General features: G+C 37.8%; 1 pseudogene; it reads left to right on the forward strand.

The window, feature by feature from the left end:
• The first annotated feature begins 1910 nt into the window (after positions 1–1910).
• On the forward strand, positions 1911–3804 carry LOC145111942 (glycerate dehydrogenase-like; annotated as a pseudogene).
• Positions 3805–6000: the final 2196 nt, after the last annotated feature.

A 6000-nucleotide genomic window follows, 5' to 3' on the forward strand; every position in this document is an offset into this window, starting at 1 on the left:
GTGCAATGGTAGCACCGCAAGGGCTCAGAATGGACTTGGGAGCCGGAGGACGAGATGAGGGAGCACTACCCCGAGCTTATTCCAGATGCAACAGCAGACTTCGAGGACGAAGTCTAAAATAAGTGGGGGAGATTTGTAACGCCCGGTTCCTGATACGTATTTTAAATAAGGATTTTGCAGTTTTACAAAGGGACTCGACGAGTTGGAGGCCCCAAACTCGTCGAGTAGGAATTGGATATGGGGACGCGGGACTTGAAGTCTACTCGACGAGTCGCGGAGACTCGACTCGACGAGTAGGCCTACTAGAGTGAAACCCTAATTTTCAGAGTTTTCACCCTATTTAAACACCTTAACACCCCCATTGTGGCCTCCCTCATCGCCTCCTTTAGTCCAGAAAACCCTAATTCGAAACCCTAACCCATTTTGAGTGTTCTTGAGCCATTGTTGTGTGTTTTTAGCGGTTTTGAAGCTTGAGAAGGAAGAGGAAGCTTGGAAGTTCAAGAGGAAGCAAGTAGATCCAAAATTTGCGCTCCATTTCCAGCTCATTTGATGTATAAAGTCTATACCTTGTCCATTCATCTATTAGATCTCTTCTTGGAGTAGTTTAGGGCTTTAAGGAGCCAATTTTGTAACCTTTCATGGATGCATGCATGTTTTGGGGTATTGACTTCAGATCCAGAGTCCTTGAGGGACTCCATGGCATAAAGGTGCCAACTTTATGGCCATGGGAGTCCCATGCATCCTATGAACCACTTTTTAGGGCTTTTTGATCTAAATAGCCCATGCATGAATGTAAAGTTTGTAACTTTACGTGTTATATCGACCCTAGGAGGCCAGATCTATGTTTTGGATGATTTAAGCCCGACTAAAATCGACTGGACGAATTTGGATCATGGGGACTCGATGAGTCGCTGTTAGGACTAGGCGAGTCGGGTCTTGGTTCCCTAACCTTCTCTGTTACCTAGCAACTTGTTGAGTCTAGAAGATAACTCATCTAGTTAGACGTGTTTTGGACTTAAAGGTCTAGAACTCGACGAGTCCAAGGATGAACCCGCCGAGTCAGTGAGCAACTTTCCTGACTGTATGAAGGAGAACTCGACGAGTCCAAGGAAGGACTCAACGAGTTCAAATGGAAAGTCCCGCTTCTGTCATAAGGAGAAACTCGGCGAGTTAGAGGGTAACTTGACGTGTCAGATCGCGAATTCGAGATTCTCTGAATTATGGAACTCGACGAGTTGATGGACCAACTCGGCGAGTTGAGTCAACCAGGATGTTGACTTTGGCCAGAGCGTTGACTTTGACTTTGAATTCGACCTTTATCCAAGATTAACCCCTAAAGGGGATATGAATATGAAGGTGTAACTAAAGGATACTGATATGTGTAGGAGTTGAGGAGAGTTGATCCCAACACCGAGGACAGTTCTGTTACTGCACGACATCGAGATGAGTTACCTTCCAGTAGAAGTGGGTCTAAGGACCCAATGCCGGCCCACTAGTAGGAGATGTTTGTTAGATGATTGTCTTTGTGATAATTATATAGTATGTTATGTTTATGTATTAGTATGCTATGATGATATGTGATAATGCTAGAAAGGGTAGGATAGACCCTAGTACCGGTCGATAGGGCCGAAGGGTATGCCGGCACCGTATAAGCTGGGCAGTATATGATTTATATGTTATGCACTAGGATGCTATGCGGTAGAAGTAGGGGTGAAATAGTCCCCGGTACTGGTCGACTGGACCGAAGGGGTAGGCTAGCACCCTGATATGCTAGGCTAGGTACCGGTCGACAGGACCGAAGGGGTAGGCCAACACCCTGATATGCTAGGCAAGTTACCGGTTGAAAGAGACCGAAGGGGTAGTCAGTACCCATATATGTTAGACAATATGTGTTATGTTAGGTATGTGGTATGATGGGGGAACTCACTAAGCTTTGTGCTTACGGTTTACAGTTTTTGTTTCAGGTCCTTCTTCGTCGAAGGGAAAGGAGCCGACACGGTAGCAGCGCATCACACCACTATTTTCCGCACTTGATGTTCTTGGGATTGTACTCTGACATTGTTATTCTTGATGATATGGTTTTGAGACACGTGAACTATGGTTTTATGAAATAAAATACTTGATGATGTTCTTTTGCAAATTGTTTTTATAATTCATAATATTTAAAATGAAATTTTTGGTCTTGGATTTTGGGATGTTACATCACATCTCCCTCTTATCATCTCCGGTGACTCTTCATCTCCTTCAGCTTATATCGTCGCCGGAGCTACTTTTGTTGCCGCTGTCTTCCCCTTCGCCTCTTCATCCCCATCATCCAGCAACACAAAACCTATAAGTCACTCAATGGCTGAGGGAGAGGTATTACAGACGGAGAGTTCCATCGACCAACGCCCAAAGAAGATCGCCACCACCATCGTTTGCTGTTGCCGCCACCACCATCGATCAACCCAACTCCCTTCTCCTTCTTCTTCACCGCCGACCACTTTTTCCTCCTTCCAATCACCATAGATTGGGTTTTTTCTGGTGATTTTGGATTGTTTAGAGTTGCTAGGAATCTGGAAACTGATTTCCTTTATTGAATATTTATCGATTTTGGGTTTTAGTTGACTGAAGATTGGGGGAGAGATTGTTTTATGCATTGATAAAAGCAGGTGGAAAAGCTTTCAGCAGAACATGGTTGTGGGTTACAACAATGTTGATGTCAATGCAGCAACCAAGTAACGGTGTTGCTGTTGGAAACACTCCTGTGAGTTCATACTTCATAATCATATCAATAATATAAGTATAAGTTTTTATTATCTTCACAAAACCAACAATCGAAATTAAAACTTCAAAAATTATGATTTATGCATAAGGTGTACTTACAAAGACCACATCAGAGTTAGCAGCATCACTTTCACTTGCTGCTTCAAGAAGGATAGTTGAAGCTGATGGGTTCATGAGAGCTGGCCTATACGATGGATGGCTTCCCCATCTGTAAAATCCCATATTTACCCTTCACTAAAACCAAAATATTTTCTCCTTTATTGAATTTTTTAAACAATTACTCTTTATAAATTTGTTGCAGGTTTGTAGGGAATTTGCTTAAAGGACAAACTGTTGGTGTGATTGGAGCAGGTCGTATTGGATCTGCATACGCTAGAATGATGGTAAGGGTTGGAATTTACCATCTTACCCTTTCGTGATTAAACTAAACTTGAAAAAGAAAAACATTTGGTTAATTATCAGATTGAAGGATTCAAGATGAACTTAATTTATTATGATTTCTACCAAGCCACACGTCTAGAGAAGTTTGTTACAGCTTATGGTCAATTCTCGAAAGCTAGTAGCGAAGAACCTGTCACATGGAAACGCGCATCATCAATGGATGAGGTTCTTCAAGAAGCTGATGTCGTAAGTTTTCCATCATTACCCCTTCATATTTGTTTTAATATTTAGATCTATTTGTTGTTTGGTTTTGCTATAATCAAAGGGTATCCAACCTGGTCAAACCCAAACCAAGTAGATGCGTTTTTGGATGAGAACTCACCACCTCCATCATCATGCCCAAGCATTGTCAATGCAAAACAACTAGGTATGTAGAAAGAGTATATAAAAATTTATAAAAAATGCTACTTTTTATATATAATTATTATTGAATACGTACACGAATTCCAATTCTGTAGGAATTAAATATCGATATTTCCTCTGTGATTTGTGTATTTTCTATAATTCTTGGTTATGAGTTTTGGTGCAATTCACAAGTCCGTAGATTTGTACAATGGACTTTAGTTTTTTCTTTTTCAAATTATTCTTTCAGAATGACTTGAAGAAGGAATAAATGATTGATCATACAAGAGAAGGACTTGGAATTGAGTTCAATAACAAGTAACAATTAAGAAGATTAAGTATAAACAAGTCGATTATTTGGACAATTGAGGAAGATTAAGTGTATTTGTTCAATAATTGTATATTTGAGAATGTTATTCTCAAGAATTATATTCATTTTGATGACATTCTGTTAGAATATTTACAATCATATTAAAATGTATCAGTATGTAAGATTTTTTATAAATTTGTATTTAAGTTTGGATGTGTATGAATATATTAAAATGTTGTTATTATTCAATTTTAGATTCAATACTAGAATAACATTCTAAAACAGTATAGTAGAACATCATTCTAACAGAATAACTGATAGAATTAAAATTGAATTAATTAAAAAAATCAGAATTCAAAATTATGATATAAAAAATCCCTTGAAATTCGAGAATTTCCTTTTTATATTTGTGTTTCCTAATTTGAAAGTAATGGGAATGTACATTTTTACCCTTCTTTTAATTAAATGGTATTATTCTGTTTTTTTAATTTAATAATATGGATAAATGTCTTTCTTAAAATAACTAAAATGATTGGTCCACAATCATTCCTACATCCACACAATAATTAGTTAGAATACAATAACTTAAGCTTATATATATATATATATATATATATATATATATATATATATATATATATATATATAATTTTGGTTCGTAAAGTATATATTTGGCAATACTTATACTTTGTGTCCTATTGTTTCGACTTTTGCATTAATTACAGTTTAGTCCCCGTTGTTTCAACTTTGGCATTAATTATAGTTTGCCCGTATTGTTTCAACATTTGCCTTAATTGTAGTTTTTGTCCCCTGTTATTTTAATTTTATAGAGTTTGGTCCCTGTTGTTTCAACTTTTGCATTAATTACAATTTGGCCCATGTTATTTCAAATTCTGCATTAATTACATTGGTCCCTGTTGATTGTAACGCCCGTGATTCTCGCTAGACATTAATATAGATGTAATTGATATCGGTCGACAATTGTAACCTCTTTATATATAATAAATGAATTTTGTTTGAATATATGTGTTTATATTGTGTGTATATAATATTAGGTGAAAACTTAATAAATAGGGCTAAAAAAATACTAAAATAAAATATTAATTAAGATAAATAGCCTTGATGAAAGTTAAAGTAGTCGTGATGAGGATTCTAAGGATATAAGGAACGTTGAAATCTAACTTCATATGAAGAAGTTTTGATCGTTTGAAGTTTCACGTTCAACCCGATATGACAACGTGTGTTCATGGTTCGAAACATATAAATTAATGTATTAGAACTGGCATATAACGTTTTAGAGGGATAAGGACGATCATACGTCTAAACATAAGCAAAACCTCCTATAATAAACTCGCGCCACAATATACTGAAATCCTATTTTTAGTGTATATATTAACATGGTGAGAAGTCGAAGTGGACTAGGAAATGATAACGAAAACTAACAGCCTGAGCCTCGTGTAATCGAGTGTGCACCTGGAGTTGTGCTAGTAGCTGAACCTGTCACGATGGAAGGAGTCCAAGCATTGATTCAAGCTATGTTAGCTGAACATAGGGAATAAATGAGACAAATACTATGAAACAATAGGGATGAATTGCACCCGTTGTTCAACCTGATCTAAATGAAGAACAATTTTAGGTAGGAAACTAAACTCGGACTGTTAGTTAAGTTGAGCCACGTGTGGTTAGAAGAAATCAAGCAGATGGAAGAACTGATGGACGTGGATGCAAGTACAAGGACTTCATGGAATCCAAGCCACCAAGTCTTTTTGTAAGCCGAACACCAGTGGAAGTCATGGATTGGATCTCCGAGACGGAAATGTAATTTAAGAGCTGGGAATGTAGCAATAGGAAGAAGACTGTCCTTACAGTCTGACGACTAAAGACTAGGGTATTAAGCTGGTGGAAGTTATTGGCTGATACCATGCCCACAGGAGAATCCAGTAAGATGTCATGGGAAGATTTCCTTATGCAACTGAAAAGAGAGTACTGCTCTGAGCAGGACGTTCTGGAGATTAACAATGAATTTCAGAATCCGAAAAAGGGAAAGATGACCGTCAACGAGTATGTTGCAAGTTTTATGGAGAAAATGAAGCTAGTTTCTTACTGGGTTCCAACTAAACTCTCCAAGATCAAAAGGTTTG

The sequence above is a fragment of the Lactuca virosa genome, chromosome 5, assembly GCF_052849685.1.
Source record: "Lactuca virosa cultivar CGN04683 chromosome 5, Lactuca_virosa_CGN04683_v6, whole genome shotgun sequence".
Taxonomy (NCBI): Eukaryota; Viridiplantae; Streptophyta; class Magnoliopsida; order Asterales; family Asteraceae; genus Lactuca; species Lactuca virosa.